The sequence below is a fragment of the Notamacropus eugenii genome, chromosome 4 (assembly GCF_028372415.1).
Source record: "Notamacropus eugenii isolate mMacEug1 chromosome 4, mMacEug1.pri_v2, whole genome shotgun sequence".
In the NCBI taxonomy this organism is placed as follows: Eukaryota; Metazoa; Chordata; class Mammalia; order Diprotodontia; family Macropodidae; genus Notamacropus; species Notamacropus eugenii.
In genome coordinates, this window is record NC_092875.1 from 438527589 (window position 1) to 438550745 (window position 23157).

The window sequence follows — 23157 nt, forward strand, 5'->3', positions numbered from 1 at the left end:
ACTTCAAACAATGCCCCTTCCATCCCAGGAACAGAGTCTAACTTCAATGCAAAATTAAAAGTTAAGAAATAGAATTGGAAATATGAGCAAAAAAAATGCCCATGCAAGTTACTATGGAGACAGAGAAGAACAGAACGCAAACTCAGATGAAGAAAACAAAGTCAAAGATGCTACATTCAAAGACTCAAAGAAAATTGTGAACTGGTCTTAAGCCAAAAAAACAAAGAAACAAACAAAAAAAGAATTCATGAATGTCATCAAAATGATTTTAAAAATCAAATAAGAGAGTTACAGGGGAAAGAGGGGGGAAGAAATGAGTGATGCAAGAAAATCATGAAAACAAGTATCAACAGCTTTTTAAACAAGGTACAAAACAATACCGAAGAAAATAATGCCTTAAAAATCAAAGTAGCCCAAATGGTAAAAGAGGCTAAAAAAACTCACTAAAGAGACAAATTCCTTAAAGAGCAGAACTGGCCATGTGGAAAAAAAAATATAAACAAATAAAAAACTTGTACGAAAAGGCAACAAAGAACTCCCTAAAAAGTAGAACTGACAAAATGGAAAGCTCACTGAAGAAATTAATTATTTAAAAATTAGAATTGGTCAAGGGGAGATAACATAAGAAACAATAAAAAAACTCCAAAGAATGAAAACATAGAAGAAAATATGAAATATCTTATTTGGAAAAACAACAGAAATGATAAAAAATGGATCAAGGAAAAATAATTTTTGAATTACTGGATTATCAGAAAAGCATGATTTTTAAAAAAGGGTTAGACATCATATTTAAAAAACATTAAGGAAAACTGTGCAAATATTCTAGAAACTGAGGATAAAACTGAAATTGAAAGAATCCACTGACCACCTCTTGAAAGAGATCCCAAAATGAAAACTCCTAAGAATACTATACTAGACTAGACTAGACTAGACTAGACTATACCATGCGATATTATACTATAGCCAAATTCCAGAGGTCCCCAGTCAAGCAGAAACTATTGCAAACAGCAAGAGAGAAACTATTCACATATCATGTAGCCACAGTCAGGTTAACACAAGATATAGATGTTTCTACATTAGAGGAATGGAAGGCTTGGAATTTGATATTCTGGAGGGCAAAAAAGCTAAGATTACAATGAAAAATCACCTTTCCAAGAAAACTGAGTGTAATTCTTCAGAGGAAAAAATAATAAAATAGAGGATTTTCAAGCATTCCTTATGAAAAGACTAGAGTTGAACAGAAAATTTGAATTTCAAATGTGATTCAAAAGAAACATAAAGAGCTAAAAAAGAAAGAGAAATCATAATTCATTTAATAACATCAAACTATTTACATTCCCACATAGGAATAATTTTATAACTCCTAAAACCTTTCTCATCATTAGGGCAGTTAGAAGGAGTATACATAGAAGGTATGAGCGTGAGTTGAAAATGGGTGAACAAGTTGTGCTATATGATTGTGATGGATCATTGTTTCTTATAGCACAATAGTATTTCATTACAATCATATACCACAACTTGTTCAGTCATTCCACAACTGATGGACAACCCCTCAATTTCTAATTCTTAGCCACCACAAAAGAACTACTATAAATACCCTTGTACAAATAGGCTCTTTTTCCTTTAAAACAATCTTTTTGGGATACAGACTTAGTGGTGTATTTCTGAGTCAAAATGTATAACTAATTTTATAACCTTTTGGGCATAGTGGAACTCAAAATTAAAAAAAATAATGATAAAATTTGTTTTTACATATAATTGGGAGAAAACAAAATGTTAAATATACATATATATTAAAAATTCTCTTTTTACTGAGGAAAGTATTTCCTCATCTTCTTTTCTGTGGAGTTTAGTCCCTGTACACCCACTCAGTAGGAAAATTCTAGATTCTTAGAAATCTTCGCTTTGAGTTTTCTCAGTACTCTTCCTTAGGATTCTGAGTCTTCATAAATATAATTCCTTAGCGATGGTTCTTCAGTCTATTCATGTTTTTTAGAAAGATGCTTCTCTGATTCTCTCTCTGCTCTCAGCTTTTGAGGTACCCAGGCCCCATCAATCTTCTCTTTTCTCAAATTAGGTGTTATTTTAGCTTCAGGAACTGAAACTCTAAGTGAAAATATATTCCAACTCCCTACCAACCCTTTGGTGCTGGGATTCCTCTTAAATATGTTCAGATACACTTTTCTAAGATTAGATAGTAGGGATGCTGAGCTTGAAATCTCAGATTCCTGGACCTCACTATCAGGATGGCAGTCACCAATTTCTACAGTCTTAGCTTCTCTTGGAGTAAGTACCTCTTTATATTTTCTTAGGAAGAATGACCAGGAGATACAACAGAGTCAGCTACTACATTATGTTTTGCTTCACAAGTGACCCTCACTATGTTCTGAGTCAGCAGATGACCAAGAGTACACTAATGTGCCAACAAACCCAGCCAACTCATGATACAAAAAACTCCTGAAGTGTTGGGTTACAAACTTCCCAAATAGGATAGTTGAGACCTGGTCATCAGGAGTATTGTCCTTACGTCTCTTCCTCCTTGATTGTTACTGTGAAAAAGTTCTTCTGTTCCTGGAAAGGTATAGGCAGAAAGTCCTTCACCCTATTCAAGATCTCATCAATATTGCTCAAGGGCATCTTAATCCCACCGGCCCCAAACCCTTATTTCCTGAATTTCCAAAAAGTTTTTCATATTTGAACTTCCTCTGTCAAGAGGAGAGGAGAAAGAAAAGGAATTAGAAGTTCACCTACAATGGAGAATGGGGCAGTAAATTGGAAGTGGAAGAACAGAAAAGGGGTACATGTACCAGAGCACAGAGTTAATGTCCCTCTCCCCCCTAAAATCTCCTTCTTTGATAAATACAATTTCCTTTGGAATGTATTCTTCCTGGTTAGTTGAGATATATAATTATAACCTCCTCAATGATGTTTCCTGGGACTCTCTAGCCATCTGTGAAAACTTCTCATCTCTGGGTTTCTTCCAAGGATAGACAGGGAAAGGATGAACATCAGGTGGACCAGAGGTATAAGGATTTTTAATGTCCACTTAACATTTATAATTATGGCAATAAAATGTAGCAAAACACTTGGAAGATCATAAAATCTCAGATTGGAAGGTCCCTCAATGGTCATCTAATCTATCCCACACTCAAGCATCAGCATAGGCTATAATAGAGGATTATAGATTATGTAATCCAAGTCCCATATTTTGGAAGTTAAGAAACTGAGGGCAAAATAATCACATATGATTATGTCAGTTCTGTACTAAAACATGCTGAATGCCTCCTGATTTCCTCTGGAATAAAACACAAATTCCCCTGTCTGGCATTTCATCCCTCTTGGATCTCTGCCTCATTACGGCAGAGGGACTTGTGTAGCTCAGTGAACTATGAGCTATGCCATGCATGCTTACCCAAGATGGACAGGTCATAATGGAGCATTCTGACAAAAGATGATCCTCTGGAGAAGGAAATGGCAAAACACTCCAGTATCCTTGCCAAGAAAACCCCATGGAGAGCATTTCAGGAGATAGTAGAGGACTGAAAGACCTGGTCCACAGGGTCACAAAGAGTTAGCCATGACTAAACAACTGAAAAATAACAATTGTTTGGCTTTTGGAGCCTTAAACAATCTGGCTTTAACCTCTCTTCCCAGACTTATTTCATATTTCTGCCCACTAACCATTTCAGCCAAACTTGCCAATTTGCTCCCTCCCACCTTCATCTCCCATTTAAGACAGTTAGTCCCCTGTATTCATGTTTGTTTTTTTTTTATTTTTCAAGTTTTTACATTTCCTATGCCCAGAATGTTCTGTTTTCTCATCTCAGCCTCTTGCAATCCCTACCTTCTTTCAATACTCAGTTCAGTTGCTGCATCCTATTCCAGGACTTTTAAGATCCCTGAAGTGGTTAGTACTCCTCAACGTCCACTCAAAATTATTTTGTGTCTATCTTATGTACGTTTTTGTATTTACTCATCTGGAACAAAGCACTAGGATTTGGAATCAGGTCTTAGGATTTCAAATCCAGAGCTCTTCTCCACATCCCCAAATTGCCCTTTGGGTCACCATGACCACTGGAAACTGTCAGCCACAAGAAAAAGAGGGAGGAAAAACTGCTTTTTAGGTCAGTAACTCATTGCATGGAACTCAAAAGTATTCACTCAGATCTTTATAGGGGCTACACAGTTCAGTTTAGAAGAAAAGGCTTGCTCCAGAGTGCCTGTGGCATACGATTTGTACAGTAAGAGAAAGGAAAGCTCAATGCCACAGGCCTCATCAAGGGAGACATTTACTGAATAGGAAAGCAAAGACAGGTACTTCAAAACCGGGAGTGGACATAAATAGCAGAGAGTGGGCATCTCTTGTGATGAGTGATGATTTGGAATCGGTTCTTTTCTTAACTTTGTCCACTGACTTGGAATGGAGATCACTTAGCTTCCCCTTTCTCACTAGCAGCCATCCAGACTCCAGATGTGCAATACTAAGTTATTCCAGCCAGCCATCAGGATACTGGATATCTTCCTTAATTAACAGACATAAAACCAAACTGTCTTTTGCTTTCTCCCTTACTCTCCAGTTGTGCATTATCAGTGTTAACTGTGAAAGGCAGGTCAAGTTTGCAGCTGCTTTCAGCAAGCTAAAAATCAACAACCAATCTAACACCCACTGTTTCTGGGATTTTAACATTTGTTAATACATGGATTTTGCCAAAGATGGAGATCTGAAACTGGATTAGCAATTAGTAAGCTGTTACTATTATTATTCAAAAGCTGATTAAGGGATTCAAGAACCAGAACCAGATCAGATAGTACTGGAGCTTTCCCAGAAACTAATTCCTTCTCCTGTATTTCCTTTGCTAGCGTCTCTTTCCGTTGCTCATTAATTGTGACTCAGAGCTAGGGTCTTGGTACTTCTTGCTCAGGCCTTGATCCCTTCCAGTAGCTCATCAGCGCATGTGTCTTTAATTAATATCTGGACATACATGACATTATATCTATATTCCTGAGTGTGATATTTTATCTGTTTTTTGGTCTCATGTATCTTCTTGTAAAAGAAGAGTTTCTTCTTGAATGATCTACTACCATCTAAATGTCCTCAAATTGTGGAAACTATTTTTCTCTAACTTCCTCTGTGGCCACTCAGTTTCTTAAACATTAAGGGAGCTATTGCCATGATTACTATGACTCTTCACTTTAAAGTCAAATGCTCCCCAACATGATGATGACAGTTCCATCCTGGTAGGATGTTACCATTGTAAGAGATAAATCTGAGACCATGTCCAAAGAAAATGTTTGGGATTCTACAGGAACCTGAGTACAGAATTTAATTTAATTAAATAAATATTTGTTAAGTACTTAATAAATTCTAGACACTGTGATAAGTGTGAAAATACCCCTCCCCCCAAAAAAATTAAGCAAAAGACAATTGCTGGCCTCGAGGAGATTATAATCTGCCACTGTTCAGTCATGTCTGAAGATTCCTGACCTCATGGATTATAAAACATCAATAACCAGCATGGAGTTTTCTTGACAAAGATACTGGAATGATTTACTATTTCCTTCTCCAATGATCAGGTTAAGTGACTTTCCCAGTGTCACATAGCTAGAAAGTGTCTGAGGCTGGATTTGAACTGAGATGTTCCTGACTCCAGGATCATTGAACCAACTAGCTACCTCTTTATCACCTCAATTATTTAGACTATTTTTAAAGAAGTCCAACTGGATGTTCTCAGAAACTTGTTTAATACTCTTATGTACCCAGAGTCTTCTGACTCTTAACCAGCATGTTCTGCTAAACTTTTAGGATTCCAGTTTTCTTGCCTGACAGAGGCAGCATGGCAGAGTCAAGACTGCTGGGCTTGGAGCCAGGAAGATTTGGTTCTGCTTTTGATACATCACACACATACAAGTGTATGACTTCTTAACTTCCATATATTTCAGGAAATTACTTAAAACCTTAGCTTTATCTTCTAAGTTGTAGGCAAGTTGAGCTCTGGAGGGAGGGAATTTCTATAGAGGGAATCCTCCTACCCTGATGAAACGGCAGATTCTTTGCATCTTTCCATACTTACTGTCTGAAAAGATCTTTTTGGGACAGGAAAGAGGATTTACTTCAGACTCATGAAAACTGCATTGTAATTAGGGACAATGTATCTGGTATTAAACAGTGTGTAATTAGAGCCTCATCAAGTATTACCATGGATGAGAGAATTTTAGAATTGGAAGACACATTAGATATATCTTAATTGTTTAATGGTCACAAATTATCTAGTCCAAACCTCTGGGGCTTCTGTGGAAAAGATCATTAAATCAGGTTAGCAAAGTTATCTTTGGAGTCTGCCACATTCTAAAGTTTCTTTCTATCTCTCTCCTTTCTCCTTTCTCCTTTCCCTCAGTACCCTCATTTGAACTCCCTTTCTCCCTTATTAAAACATGTAATCTCAGGTCATTTACGCCCATCTTCCTTCTATGACCACTTGATTTAACATATACTAAACTAAGCTAAAAGAAAAATATTCTGAAATTTCTGTCATCTGCCATTGATTAGGAGTAGGATAGACATTGAAGAAAAATGTACCCAGAGGCATTTATATACACAGCCACCCATACCAAAGGGGCAGATCCCCTCAGTGGAAGTCATAGAATCAGAAATCAAAAGACTATAGATTCAGAACCAGAAGGAACCTAAAAGCTGGAAGGTACCTTAGAGATCATTTAATTCAAACCCCTTCATTTTACAGAGGCAATAACTGGATTCCAAAAAGGTTTGAGGGACTTAGTCAAAGTCACAGATGGAAGGTTAGCAGAATTGGAATTTCAATTCAGGTCCTCTGATGCCAAGCCAGGCCTCACAGAATAGATTTAGAACTGTGAGGCATTACAGAGATCACCTTAAAGGACTTCAACCTTCCAGCTCCTGCACCTTCCCCTTCCCCTTACCCTTCTTATTAATGAGTACCTCACATGGCCCACTCGACCTGAGGCTGAGCAGGCTCTAAATGCGCTTTATTTTTTTTTCTGGTTCTTTTGGTGAAACAAGTATTCTTGCCCCTTTCCCTACTGTCTTTCTGTTCCTTGTAAGCAAGTCAATACTGCCATTACTACTGAAAGGATGGTACTAATCTTTGTCATTATAATTACACTCACAATCTGAATAACTTTTCAAAAGAAAATACTCTTTTCTGACCCTTGGTCACCCACTTATCCTTTATATGTGATCATTGAAGTTGATGACCATATCAACTTTTATATTTGTGTTCAGAGTGGTTTGTGCATAGTAAGCATTTTCATAACTATATTTTTCATTCATTTATTCATCTAAACTAACCAGATTATATTATAGAAAAGGGAACCCTGAAGACTCTAGAGGTAAAGTGACTCAGCCAAGGTCACCAAGGTAGTTAGCATCTCAGTTGGCATTTGGAAACCTGGAAAGTTTCAGAAATGTCAGAAGCAAATTCATACAGATTGGAGAATTCTAAAGTATTCTGATCAATTTCTAGTTTTGGTATAATGACAAGAAAAGAAAAATCGATGTCAAACTTTCTTAAATACTTCAGGACAGTGTTTCATGGACAGATTAGGTTTTTTATTAATTTTCATCATAGGTTTCCACTTGGGAAAATGCTCTGTAGACCACTCCTTAAAAAAAGAATAATTTAAAAATGCTGAAATAGCATTAATCAGAACTAGAAGTTCAATTTGTTTTAATCACCAATTTATGTACAAAATAAAGACAATTTTTCAAGCCAAAGCATACTCCATTTTTGTCACGTATATGTCTGAAACATCTTTAAAAAGTAGCTTTCTCCATACTTTACCTGTAGTTTCATAATCAAAGCTAAAAATAAAACATTCTAGCCTAAAGGAGAATTTCTTTTCAGGTTATTAGCAAGAAGCAGCAGGAATTCTGAAACTAGGCTAGAAAGAAGTAAGCATAGCCATAGTGTGGATTGTTTGCCTCTCCCACCTCACCAATGAAGACTCCTAGAATGTGTGACTTCCAAGTAACGTAAGTTTATTCCTCTTATCAGGAAAAGTCTATAACGTGTTTTACTGAGAAAATATCCTATTTCCCTCATACAACTCACACCTTCTCTGGCACAGTCTGATGAAGGCAATCAATTTAACTTCACATTTAAATGGCAAGTTTGATTGAGGAGTAGACTGTGCTTAAATTCTTAGGTCTGCCTTCTTATTCTTTCTTTGAAGAAAATGCCTCCCTCAAAGCAACTGGTAAGCAGACGTGTTTATTTATGACCCCAAACTGAATACTTAACACTTCCTCTCTTGGGATGCTAAGAAGGCGCAGTGTATTTCCCAGTATTCACCATCCTTGAAGGCCTGAGGTGAGACCTTGATATTCTAGAACTGTAAAACAAAGAGCGATCATAGTCATCAGACCCAAAGATTATCTCTGCTGCCCCAGTGAAAACTCCTGATTTACTGAATGTCAGTTTTTTCATTTAAAATACCTTTCCATCTAAGTTAAACTATGTTTCTAGTGGTATAAAATCACATCGTTCAGAAGTTCAGGGAACATCCCTTCCCCCATCCAAATGGAAAAATGGGGGGAGGGGGGAGACCACACCATATTGATGACGTTTCCTAGTAAATTTGATGATAGATTTGTACTTGTAGGAGGAATAGGGATATTTGTCAGTTTTCTACTACTGAGTATTGGCATTTATTCACTCAAGGCTAATCTGCTTGGTTTAACATTTGCACCAGTTCTAGCAACTAACAAGGAATATGGAACACATCCTATTGATTAAAGATAGTCCCTGACCTTTACCTCTCTGATAATTGCCAGCTTAAAACACTTCAGGGTCAGTTACGATGGCATCATCCAAATGCTGGGTTCTGTGAGGGAATGCCTGGAAGAATTTGCTCCACAGTATCCCTGTTTTTACTGTGAGAAAATCCCGTGATATTAATCCTACCGCCAACACTCACATTTGCACTCTGTCTCTGTCTTTCTGTATCTCTGTCCTTCTCTCTATGTCTGTCTGTCTGTCTGTCTCTCTCTCTGAATGTCCTGCTTGTGTACACAAATATATACAATTACATTTTTGTCAACACTTCAAGAATCTACCAGTTTTTGGTGTGGTTACAACTACCTCCAGAGATAAAGATTGCAACTCTTCTTTAACTTAGTAGACGGTATTGACTACACCCATACTACCCACTAAGCTCTTGGAGGGAAGAGACTGGTTTTGCTTTTGTATAGTATTTGTGTCACCGCATTAACAGGATGCTTCTTTAGCATAAACTATGTACTTAATAAATGTTTCTTCATCTATTCTTTCCCTCTACTAGGGAGCATTTTCCACAGGAGAATTCTCAAATTCTTGATTACTAACAAAAACCATCACTGCATTAAGTGCAATTATCCAGGGGCCCTGATTCACTTTCTATCATCTGTTTTTTTATTGCAAAGATGAGAGAGAAGAAAGGAGACAAAGGGCTTGGAGGACAGGAGATAACAAGACACAGGGCCATGAACCTTGCCTATAAGACTACCGATGAAGACAATTACCTAGAAGAGCCAACAATGCTAGGGTACTTTATGGGAACAACACAAAAAAGGGTAAGTATAGTTTCTCCGGAGATTATGATAAAATAGCTAGCATTTAAATAAAGCATTTTAAGGTTTCAAAGAAACATTTTATATGTTACCTTATTTGATCTAGAGAAACACCAGCCCAAACCAAAAAAAGAATGACGTTGGCCTAAGCTAAGTCTCCCTAAACAGGAAGTATCCATCTCATAAATATGAGTATTGCCTGTATCATAAAAATCATAATATTATCAGTCAATTGATAGTTTTAATGCCCTACCAACTATCAATAAGATACATTACAGAACTTAATAAAATAATAATAAAATACATTTAAAAAAACCAAAAAAATCTAGTATATCAAGGAAAAAAATCAAAAAATAGGAATAAGTGAAGAATACTTCCAGATTTCAAACTGTATTATAAAAACAGTCATCAAAACATTTAGTACTGACTGCAAATAGAGAAGTAGATCAATGAAAGACACCATAGAAGGGTGAATCAAAATAATGTAGCTTAAGAACCCAATATCTGGTAAATCTAAAAACAAATTACAAAGGGAAGGCCTTCCTTCTTGATAAAAAGTGCTAAGAAAACTGGAAAGCCATCTGGCAGAAATTAGTCTTAGAGCAACATTTTATACTACATTCCAAAAGAAATGCAAAATAAATACATGACCTGAATGTTAAAGCTCATAGCAATAAAAAATAAAACAAAGCAGAAAAACATCATACAAGACCATGTATGACCAAGAGATGTATTCTTAACCAAAAATGAGAGAAGAAAAATACAAAATATGCAAAAGATAATTTTTATTATATGAAATGAAAAAGCTTTGGCATGAACAAAATCAATACTAAAACAAGATGGGATGGTGAATGAGAAAAAAACAGAAATTTGTGTGGAATGTCTTAGATAAATTTTGGAATCCGTGATATGTATATGGCCATATATAGTGAGTCAGAAAGAGATACACACACACACACACACACACATACACACACGCACTCAGAACAGAAATATCTATGATCAAAGCTATTCTCCAATAGACAAGTCGTCAAAGTCTATGCACAAGAAGTTCTCAAAAGAATTGTGTTAACAAGCAAAAGAATATTCTGAATCATTAACAATAGTAGAAATGAAAATCAAAGAAATTCTGAGGCATTACCTCACTCCTAGGAAACTGGCAAACATGACAAAAGACAAGAATTTTCAATATTTGAGGGATTATGGAAATATAAAGAGCAATACAATGTTGGTGAAACTGAATTAGTGCTACCATTTTGGGAAAAAAAGTTGAAATCCTTGGGATTATAATAATCTCTTGCATTTATATGATACTTTAAGATTTGCAAAGTGCTTTGCAAATATTCTCATTTTATTCTCACAAAAATCCTGAGAGGCAGGTGCTTTCATTATCCCCATTTTACAGATGAGGACACTGAGATAAATGGACATGAAGTGACTTGCCCAAAGTCACATAACTAGTAAGTATCTGAGGATGGATTTTAATTTTCTCATCTAAGTCCAGCATTCTATTCACTGTACCACCTAGTTTAAAATAAAATGAAAAATACCCTTTTGGGCTGACTAAACTTGCCAGTGGGTTAGGATTCCACAAGGAAGGAGAGACACCTGGAAAGGCTGTCCAACAAAATGGTTTTTTCGCCTTGTTAGAGATGTTATAGAGGTAGTGTTAAGGTCTGGGGTGCTTGAGATCCCAAAATATCTACATGCTAGGTCCTGCCCTATTGGACTCAACTCAAACCTTGTTTCAGCCAAAGAAAGACAAAGTTTATTAAAGCTTCTCCATAGTGGGCAACCTCTTAAGGAGCCTAAGCACTTGTGACATACAAGCAGGATAGACTGAATCTCAGCCACATTGAATCTGAGCTATATTGAAGCTGAACACCTTCATGGAAGCAAGAAGGATCTTATTACAGAAAGACTGTGGGAAGAATCTAGGGATGTCCAAGTAGTCTGGGTAACCAGAGGAGGGGTTTAGAAAGGGTCTTGATTGGATTAGACAATGGAAGGCTAGGTTAGTTTAAGGGTAACAGATTTGGGCATAGATATTTTGGTAAGATCAAGGGTGGGAAATAGCCAGGGTCAATTAGACAAAGTGATTATGAAAGGCTTATGGTCTCAGAAGAACTCCAGGTCAAGTGCAAAGATTCAAGGGGGTTCCCAGAGCCTAAAACCCATCAGTGGGGCAGTCCAGTGCAATGGCACAGCTGCAAATACTCACTCACACACACACACACACACACACACACACACACACACACACACACACACATACACTCTATACTAGCAGTAATCAAGGGGGAAGGGGACAGGGTGGTAGTCCTGGTGAAAGAGAGAGCACCCACCCCTACTGAGTCTCAAGGAACCTCTTTCCACATGTACTGTCAGCACTGGGCTATTTCGCAGTGAATAGCAACCTGAAATATTGGAGCCTGGGAATTATATTGCTTCACAAGGGCTAATCAGGAAAGGGCAGTACCAGGGCTGAATATAAATCCATCCTCTGGTACTTACTGTGTGTCCTTCGGCAAATTACTTAGCTCTTCTGAGCCCCTGTTAGAATAGTTGTGCATGCTCCAATGTATAGCGCCCACAAGAATGTTATGCTTGCACCTGGTTTGTTTGAGAGCTTTGAACACACACATGCATACACACATACATGCACACACATGTTAATTTTCCAACAAGGTTGTGATTTTTGAAAATGAAGGATGGGATTAACTACTTAGAGTTTTTCTAGTAACTGTTGAATAAGGAGTTGTAAGTGGTTCTTGTAGAACACTAACTCCTTAGACAAGAATTTTTCTGCAAGAATTTTCTTTGTTCAAAATAATAATTAGATGACAAGGGATAAAACCGTTGAAAATAGCATACTTTAGGGAAGCAAGAATAAAATTGATTGTTTGAATGGTGTGTTCCAGTCATGTGGCTTTTCAGTAAACAGAAAGTCCACTGCTTTCTAAAACTACTTTCCACTCCTTATCAGTAGCGATTGTATGCTTTCCCCAGAAGATGAGGTTAATTTCTAGCCTCACCCAGAGGCAATTCTTATCCTTATCAGCAAGCCAACATTATTCAGTAAAGACCTGTTCACCTTAAGGGTTTGCCTCAATTTTTTGGAAGTAGATTAACCCCAAATACTACACAGCAAGAATCTGAATTCCTTTCAGAGGCCACCATAGTGTGAAATTCAGCATTTATATACATCTCTATGTTGGTGGAGGCTTTAAATTTTTAAAACTCATAGCACCTCCTAAAAATAGGACACTGTGACTCTCTACTTACTACCTCTAGGATAAAATAGACATTCCTTAGGCTGACTTTTAAAACCCTGTACAATCTAGCTCCCATCATTCTGCCACACTTTTTTCATATTATTTCTTTTCCCATACTGTACATTATGGCAAAATTGGTTCTTGCTAGTCTCTGAATTAAGCATTCCATTTCCGACGTCGTGCCTTTGCCCTGGTTGCAGCTCTTGCCTTTATCCCTTACAATCTCTGGTAAGCTGCAAAGCTTAGCTGATCTGAGTCCTCTTGAAGTCTGAGTTTTGTCTCTTACCAAATGACAATTAACTAAAAAGTTATTGAAAGATTTCCTGGCTGAAGCATCAACTAACATGTCAGAGCTACTTATTAAAGTGATAAGTCAGGGAAGCTGGGTGACACAGTGGGTAGAGCACTGACTCTGGAGTCAGGAGAATCTGAGTTCAAACCTGGCTTTAGATATTCACTAGCTGTGTGACCTTGGGCAATTTACTTAATCCCATTACCTCCAAAAAAAAAAGAGAAGCCATTTTGCCATGAAATTGTTTGCTATTGCTATTGTTACTTAATAAAGCTTCTGTACAGTTATTTCAGTTTATTTATTTGGAAGGGGGGGGTGTAGGTACAACTTGGTGGCACAGTGGATACAGTGCCAGGCTTGGAATCAGAAAGGCCTGAGCTCAAATCCAGCCTCAGAAACTTACTAGTTGTGTAATCCTGGGAAAGTCACTTACTCCTATATGCTTCCTTTTCCTCATCTGGAAAATGAACTGGAAAAGAAAATGGCAGACTACTCCAGTGTCTTTGCCAAGAAAACACCAAATGGTGTCACAGAGAGCTGAACACAACTAGAAGACTGAACAAATTTATCTCAGATACTGATAGTTAAAAAATCTTAACTTAAATCCCTTTGGCAGAACTATTAATCCAGATGATTTAAAAAAATGTGTTTGAAAGAGTGCTATTTTTCTTTTGGTATATTGTCTATCTTCAGAGTTCTGGCAAAAGTGCTCAGGGTGAAATAGAATTTGAACCTGATCTATGGTTAATTAATCAAAAGGCCTTTACCTGCTGAATTCTTCCTAAGAATGAAGGAAATCCATCAGTCTGTTTGGTTGATCTGCATTTATCTGATATAATTTTGATAATTTTTATCACATCAAATCAAGTAGGTTTTCTTTGGGACACTAATACTCTTCCAGGCAAGTGAAGTGAATATTTTGGTTGATTGTTGGGTATATTACATATATTTATAAATTTCATTGTCAGAGACATGGCCTCCGCAACGCACAGGTCATTAAGGAATAAGTAGCTGGTTTTAGGAGCTATGCAGATACAACTTAATTGGAACTATTTTTATCTGTTATTTCTCATTCCAAGAAACATTCTGCAAAGAAACAATCTACATCTAACCCAAAAATATTCACACTGAAAAATATGCATTTTTCTCAATATAATTCTGTATGGACTTGGAACAAAATCTTTATCCTAATTGTTACCTAAAAGGTGGCTGGAAGAATATTAATAACCATATAATGACGTCTGTAAAAACCTCCAGTGAAATTGTATCATAGGTGGATTTAATTTTTCTGCTTTCAACTAAGAGGAGAGAGTGATGAAGGGACACATAGAAATAGTGACAGAAAAAGAAGAAAATATTACATATGTAAAAACATGGAGAAGCACTGGAGAGTTTACTTTCAATGCACTATAACTTGGTTTCTGCTGCTCAGGTAATTTATGAGCAAAGGGCTATTGACTGTCCAGAGTCTTTCCTGCCCCATATTTGCCATATAATTGATGCATCCTTATTCCATGTTAAAGTCCCAGGGAACCTGAAGTCTCCTCCCAGCCCATACAAAACTTCCACATTAACTATTTCAGGTGAAAAATCTTTGACAAGTAACAATTCAATTAAGGAACTGTATCAGTGGTTCCGACCTAGAATGGGTAAGCTAGGGTTCAACTGCTTTATTTCTCAATGCCCTGGTCTTTCCGTGGTCCCTCATTGTTCCTTGTCCCCTCTGGCCTTCCTTCCCCTTGCCTCAACAAGGATAGGATTACTGGATACCCATGAATTGGTTTGCAGCCAGGTGGCACCGTGGATAGAGTGTTGACCCTGAAGTCCAGAGAACTTACTTCAAATAGGATCTCAGACACTCACTAGCTGTGTTACTCTAGATAAGTTACTTAACCCTGTTTGCTCAAGTTCCTCAGCTTCAAAATAAGTTGGAGAAGGAAATGGCAAACCACTCCAGTTTTTTTTGTTTTTAGTTTTGGACAAGAAAACTCCAAATGGGGTCATGAAGAGTCTCACATGACTAAAAATGGTTGACCAGCAACAAACTGTTCATTAATGGGGAAGGAAGGCCCCTAAAGCTCTATATCTAAGGCTTGACTCCTTTCCCAGAAATACTAATTTAATTTTTACTTACATCTAAAAATTATTTACCTAAAACTAATGATGTTTAAGGGAACCAAAAGATAAAATTCTAGTCTAGTACCTTCTCTCCAAGGAGAATAGAATGCTAACCACCTCTGGTCTCAGCCTGCTTCGTTCTCTCCTGGTATTGAGATCAAGGAACCACAATGGTGACATTTGAGGTGCTCCAGACCCTAAAATACTGATACGCTGGCTCCTGCCTAATGAATTCAACTCAAGCCTTGTTTCAGCCAAAGTAAAACAGTTTATTAAAGATTCACCATGTTGGGTTGACTCTTAAGAACCCTAACCATTTGTGATCCTCACATTGACAAGCAGGCCAGACAGAATCTCAGCTAGACAGAGTCAGAGCTAGATTGCTTCTTGGAGGCAAGAGGGAATTTATATACAGAAAGACTGTGGGAAAGATTGAGAGGTGGCCAAGTAGTCTAGATGGGAATGGGGTGTCTGATCAAGGGTGGGAAACAGCTGGAGGCAGTTGGGAAGTAACAAGACAATGGAGGGCTGGGGTGGGAAGCAGGTGGGGACACTCCAGAGGCAACAGACCATGGAGGGTCTGCCTAGGCCAAGGGTAACAGACTTGGGTGTGAAAAGCCAGATTAAGTGGAAAGATTCAAGGAAAATTCCAGGAGGTTCCCAGAGTCTGTACAGCATCATTGGCAGGAATTAAAATTTTCCTTACCCAAGGCTGGATAGAGGAGATGCAAGAGATTTTGGTCTCTTTGTGAGCCATTCATAAAAACCCCTTGTTAAATATTGCATTACATGAGTGATTTAAAGGAAATAAATTCCTAAAGTTTTCAACCTTATCGTAGCTTACATCCTCTCTCTTCTGACCACGTTTTGGGGAATGGAGGGAGGAGCACAGGGGGAAAACTTAGTGTGTGGAATCATTTCTGTTTAAAAGGAAATTAAGCATATCACCCCTTCTAGTGAAGATTAAATGGAATGATGGTTGTGAATGCACCTTGTAAACTGTATTGTGCGCATTCTCTCTCTGTCCTTTCTCTTTCCTTCCCTCCCCCTCTTCTTATCAATGTTATTATAATTATTATTGCTATAATATACCAGCTGCTCAAACACTACAGGCTTTTCCATTGTGTTTTTGGTTGGAGGACATCTCCAAAATGAGCCAGATGTTAACAGTTTTACAAATAATTGATCACTAAATCAGTAAATGAGTGAATACTAAGCCAGTATGAAAACCTCCACCCCAGGTCTGTGCCAGCTGGTCGGAATGGTTTCAGTCCTATCATTCTAGAACATATTTCACATCTTATCTCTGCCAAATCCAATTATGTCAATGAAATGAATGCCAGTTTTGAATCAATTGTATTAAAATACTGTTGAGGTCTGGGAACCATGAGATTTGGGGCGCTCAGACCTCAAAATACCAACACACTGTGTTCTGCCAAATGAATTTTCCTTGATAATTTCATGAAAGACGATGTCTGGGCTCTTTTTTTGATCATGGCTTTCAGGTAGGCCCATAATTTTTAAATTGTTTCTCCTGGATCTATTTTCCAGGTCAGTTGTTTTTCCAATGAGATATTTCACATTATCTTCCATTTTTTCATTCTTTTGGTTTTGTTTTGTGATTTCTTGGTTTCTCATAAAGTCAATAGCCTCTATCTGTTCCATTCTAATTTTGAAAGAACTATTTTCTTCAGTGAGCTTTTGAACCTCCTTTTCCATTTGGCTAATTCTGCTTTTGAAAGCATTCTTCTTCTCCTTGGCTTTTTGAACCTCTTTTGCCAATTGAGTTAGCCTAATTTTCAAGATGTTATTTTCTTCATCATTTTTTTGGGTCTCCTTTAGCAAGGTGTTGACCTGCTTTTTATGCTTTTCTTGCATCTCTCTAATTTCTCTTCCCAGTTTTTCCTCCACCTCTCTAACTTGATTTTCAAAATCCTTTTGAGCTCTTCCATGGCCTGAGCCCATGGAATATTTATTCTGGATGTTTGGGATACAGAAGCCTTGACTTCTGTGTCTTTCCCTGATGGTAAGCATTGTTCTTCCTCATCAGAAAGGAAGGGAGGAGATACCTGTTCACCAAGAAAGTAGCCTTCTATGGTCTTATTTTTTTTTCCCTTTTCTGGGCATTTTCCCAGCCAGTAACTTGACTTCTGAGCTTCCTCTTCACACCCACCATGCCTCCAGATCCTCCCAGCCAGAGCTTGGGGTCTGAGATTCAAATGCTGCTTCCCAGCCTCGGGTCTTTGGGTGGGGGCAGGGCTGCTATTCAGTGTGAGATTAAATTCAGGTGCTCAGATGGGGGCAGGGCCGCCACAAGGTGCGCAGTTCCCTCAGGGGGTTTATGCAGATACCTTCAACAATGGATCCAAGCTCCTGCCTGCTTTGGGAGCCCTTGTCTGCTGCTGCCTCTGCTGCTGCCTCCCGAGGGGGCCTGAGTTATGGGGACACCCCACTCCCCTCTCGGCCAGCCAAAAAGACCCTCCCACTGACCTTTGGTACCTGTGGGTGGAGGGACCTGCTCTGTTGCTGGAGATTGTGTCCCTGAAGCCTGCTGGGATTTGCTCCTCTCGGTGCCTCGAGGCCAAGGCAGGGCTGGGCTCTGCTCTGGGTCTGGGGCGCAGAGGACCTTTTGCATTGGTTTTTCAGGGCTCTCTGGAACAGAAATCTCATCCACTCTGTTGTTCTTTGGCTTCTGCTGTTCCCAAATTTGTTGGGAGTTCTTCTTTACAGGTATTTTTTGGGCTGTGGGTTTGGAGCTAGCATATGTGTGTCTTTCTACTCCACCGTCTTGGCTCCTCCCCTGCCAAATGAATTTGACTCATCTTCTTCCAGCCAAAGTAAAACAAAGCTTATTAAAGGTTTGTCATATTAGGTTGACTCTTAAGGGGCCTGAGCATTTGTAAAGCTTATATTAACAAGCAGGCCAGGCAGAATCTCAGCTAGATAAAGTTTGAGCTGGATTGAATCTGAGCTCCTTCATGGAGGTAAGATGGAATTTATATACAGAAAGTCTGTGGGTAAGATCTGGAGGTGGTCTAGTAGTCTGGGAGGAGGGTCTAAAGAGGATCTTGATGGGACTGAGGTAACTAGTGATGTAATCAAGTGTGGGAAACAGCTGGAGGCAATTGGAGGTATCAGACAATGGAGGGCTTGGGTGGAAAACAGGTGGGGCAATCCAGAGGTAACAGATAATGGAGAGCCAGGCTAGGCTAAGGGTAATCGATTTGAGTATGAAAGGCCAGATTAAGTGGGAAGATTCAAGGAGAGCTCAAGTAGGTACCCAGAGTCTGAACCCCATCAATACCACTTAGCAAGTTCTCAGGGAAAATACAGAGAAAACCTCTAAAATCCCCATATGGAATTGTTATGTCAATTTCCTCATCTATCCAAACTTTCCAACTACAAGTCAAATTGGCATTTAGATTTTTCTTTCTGTTTCTGTTGTTTTATGTTCTGTATTCAGGTGAGATCACTGAGGAAGAGAAGCAATCCATCAATCAACACATATTTTTAAGCATTTATTATATTCCAGGGCAGTATACTAAGTACTAGGGATAAAAAAAATCCTTGCCATCAAGGAACTTAAATGCTAATGAATGGGGGAAGAAATCATATATAAATCAGATTATGCAAAATAAATGTAATGTTGAGAGAGTAGTCATCTTAGAGGAAATGGCATTAAGGGGGTGAGTAGGAGTGGAAAGCAATTAAGTGCCTCTTTGAGGAACGTGCCCTTGAGCTGAATCTTAAAGAAAGCTAAAGATTCCAAAGGTCTGGGCTTGAGAAGGAGAAGAGTATAGGCATATAGAATACCAGTGCAAGCAAGCAGGCTATAGGGGGTCTTGTGTAAAGGGTAAACAAGGAAGCAAATATATTTGGATCATAAAGTTTGTGGAGGTAAACAGAATGCAAAAATGTTTGGGAAGGTAAGAAGAGGCCACTGTGTGCAGAGATTTAAATGTCAAACCAAGGATTTCATATTTGATCTTTGGGGCAAGAGGGAGTCACTGGACTTTATTGAGGGGGAAGTGAAAACATCTTCAGACAGGATTTAAAATAACAAATTTGGCAGCAAAATTGTGATTAGAGCATGGAACAACTTAAAAAGGAAAGACCAACTAGAAGACTATTATAATCGTTCAGGTGACAAGGAATAAGGCCTAAATTAGGCTGATGATTGTTAGTATAGAGGTAGTATTCACGAGGCTTCACAGGGAATGAAATTACAAGTTTTGGCAAATGATTACATATGTAGGGTGAGCAAGAGGGGGGTGATGGAAGAGTTTATAAAGGTCAGAAACAGATTAGAATAAAATGGCAACAAAAGATAAGAGTACCAACTCTAAACAGTTTTTTCCTTTGGCATTACATAGCAGTACCTGTCAATTAATTTATTAATTAACACTTATTGACAAAATCTACAAATGGTGGTATGGAAGGCTTAAGGATATTTTGTTTTCCAAACATAAAGGGGAGCGATGGGTTCTGGAATATTTTCATATTACATTATAGCAATGGTCTTTAATGCATACATTATTTCCTATACGTATTTCAGGAAAAAAAATATATATCTTGCATCATGTGGGAAGTAAGAAAGTTCTGTTGTCCACATTCCCCAGTGATAAGAGTTATGACCTAGCATGGAGCAGTTAGAGGTCAGAAACTAATGCATAGGCCCAAGGAGCTGTGTGAGGAAGGGTCTATCAGAGGAGAACATGGAGTCACATGGCCAGGGGATGGTGTCACGGGCAATTCAAAGTTCACAAAACTGTATAAGAAGCCCCATCTGCCTTCATGTGCTGTAGTAGTCCTGCCTTTCTGGGGAGGTTACCCGTTGATTCAGGGGGAAAGATTAATAAAGACTTTCCTGATTTGAAAACAGGCATTGTTCTTTGTTTAAGGTGAGCATGTTCCTCACTGTTGGGGGCTTGTTAGGCTCACTTCTAACACATTATTTTTTCTTACAGAAAGCCTGTGTAAAAACTCACAGAATTTTTGAGTTACAAGGATCTGCAGGGAGTCTCCTCGTACAACCCCAACCAAAATGAGTATTCTGCTTTTTAATACTTGTCCAACAGGTGTTCATAGAGTTCTTGTTTGAGAAATTGAAGGGAAAACTGCTACTTTCTGTAAAAGTACATTCTGCTCTAATTGGAAGTTCTTCTATATGTCAAACTTAAATCTAACTTTCTATAACTTCCTTCTAATTCTCCTAATGTTTATTCACCAGAGCCATAGAAGATGAGTCCAATTTCTCTTCCACATGGCCGTCATCAAGTCCTGTCTTGGTATTTTCTTTTCTAAGTTAAACAAGCCCCAGTTCCATTGGCCAGTCCTCAGAAGGCATACACAGAGACTTTCTACTTCAAAACCCTGCCCAAGCTCTGGACCCTCCAGGCTCAGAGTGAATGTCAATACTAACTGTTTCTCTTTTGACCAGCAACCCTGAGAGTCTTCCCCTCCCCCCAATTTGATATATATATTTTTTTTTTAATTTAAGGATCTGTCCCTTGACTTATAGTGACAACATGAAAAGACCTTAGCCTAAAAGAGCCAGGGTCTCTCACTGCATCTTGAGCCATCTGTAGTCTTCTTGATGAATATCTGGTTACTGAACCCAGATGGTTCTGGAGGAGGAAATGAGGTTGGTGACCTTGCCCAGCCCTCCCTCACGCAAATCAAAGTCAACTCCAAGTCATGTCATCATCTCCCTGATGTCATGGTCCTCTTTGAGAACAAAGGAAAACACAACCTGGACATTCTTCTGCTTATCAACATTCTTTTGAAAATATATCACCCTAGTGACACATTGAGCAGAATATGAGCCTTCTGCATAAAACTGATGTTCTCAATTCTGGGTATTCTGATTACAGCTGCACAGATTTCTTTTTTCCCCCAAACCAAAATGAGAAAATTAAAAATGTGTTTCTAAATCAGCCAAGTCTTCTTTATCTAGCATTCTATCCACTGGGAATCTCGAACTTACATTACTTTGCCTATCAAGAGGCTGAAGTGCTTTGAGAATTAAATGTTCTTAAATGCATTTGTAGTATTAATTCTTTTATTGTTTTCTAATTCTTTGAAAATTGGTAATTCACCTACAAATTTGATGTGATAATTCACTATTACCTAAGGAATGAGATGAACTGAAACACACATGGAATTAACAGATCATTGGCAGAAACAGACATGAGACTTGCCTATATGACTTCTAGATTGTCTACTCAGTTAGCAGTGCCTTTTCTGTGATTAGAGACTTTAAAAGGAAAGCAAGCAGCAAGCACAGCCTGAGAAAGTTTTAAGTAAAAAGTGCGTGAATGAATTGAGATAAGCTATTCAGATATAAACTGGGACAGTTCTCAGATTCCTTCTGAAAAGGTACCCCAGTATGCTAACAACATCCATCCCATTTTTTTTTTTAAACTACAGCTAGGTAGCCTAAAATCCTGACACTATTATCTCACCTAGAAGGCCTAAAATTTCATCTAGGATGTAATTTGGGGGCCTGGTAGACAGCAAAGATAAAAAAAAAATCTATATATTTGCAAGTGCATGGAGATTTTATTCAGGCCACTAAATCCATTTCTATGGACTCTATAGATACCTTGGTATACAGAATTAATTATACCAGGATCAAGACCCTGTTTTTCCTTTTGATCAGAACCCATGGGGGCTAAGGAGCCAAGGGATAAGTCTAGCTGTGCCCAGTGGAGGAGAAAATTGATAGAAGATGAAAGGAATGATAAGAATCTGAGGTGGAAGATAAAGGAAATTATCACCTATACAAAAATAGTTAGGGACTGTTGTGAATCCTTTGAAGTGAATGCCCTGAAGTAGATGTTTGCATTAGTTATGTAAAATACAGTAATTGGCTTTAGCCCAATGGGAATATGAAATATGAATTTAAATAATGTAGCCACTTCAAGGGATTTATTGATCACACTCATTGGAACCTGGCTGCATTATTGTGAAGTGGTCCTGGAGATTCAGAGCTGTAAGGAATGAAGCTTGGAGATGGATAGTCATGTCTGAGCTCCCACTTAAAGGGGTTCCTCAGGGAGCTGTTATTCAGTGTGTGTTTATTGACTTCTTTGGCTTCAAAGAAGGTATCCAGCAGGTCACTTTGGGCACTGGTCATTTTTACCTAGTAATCATCATTCATGATTGGAATGAAAATGTTAACAGTGGGACCCAAGAAGAATCTGGGCAGAAGATCGGATTTTGTCAAAAGAATTGTGCTAGATGGTGGTATCATTATAAGACATTAGAGTAGTGGGGTGAGTCATAAATTGTCCATTGGTCTAATCATAGGAGATTAACAAATGGCTTGTAGGTTGCTTCCCTGGATTTCTTAAACTATAAAAACTGTAAATTGGCAGAAGAGTCCAAGGTGAAGAAATCAGCATTCAAAATGAAGTGGGAAGAAGTAGTACAATTTATACCAATAACAAAATTGTAAAGACAAAAATATTTGAAAGACTTAAGAGCTCTGATCAATTCAATGATTCAGCATAACTCCATAGAACCTGTGATGAAGCCTAACCTCGTGCCAGAGAAGTGATGTACTCAAGACACAGAATAGAGACATACATTTATAGACATGACTAATGTAGGACTTTGTTTGTTAAAAGAGTTTTGTTTTTCTTGATCTCTTAACCTCTCTCTCGGTTCCACTGCCCCAATGGTGGCAAAAGAGGAAGGAGAAACAAGTGAATGATTCTTAATAGATAATTTAAAAAAAAAAAGAAAGGGTCAATAATGTGGTTGGGTTATAAAAGAAGAGTTAGGGGAGTCAATGGAACTCTAAAGCTATAGCTTATTATAAGATTATACATACATATATGTATATGTATGTGCATATATATGTATATATACTCATATACATA

At 38.1% G+C, this 23157-nt stretch overlaps 1 protein-coding gene across 1 annotated transcript in view; it reads right to left on the reverse strand.

The window, feature by feature from the left end:
- Positions 1–23157, reverse strand: part of DCC (DCC netrin 1 receptor) — a 995337-nt gene that overhangs the window by 614654 nt on the left and 357526 nt on the right. The gene's annotated exons all lie outside the window — the stretch shown is intronic.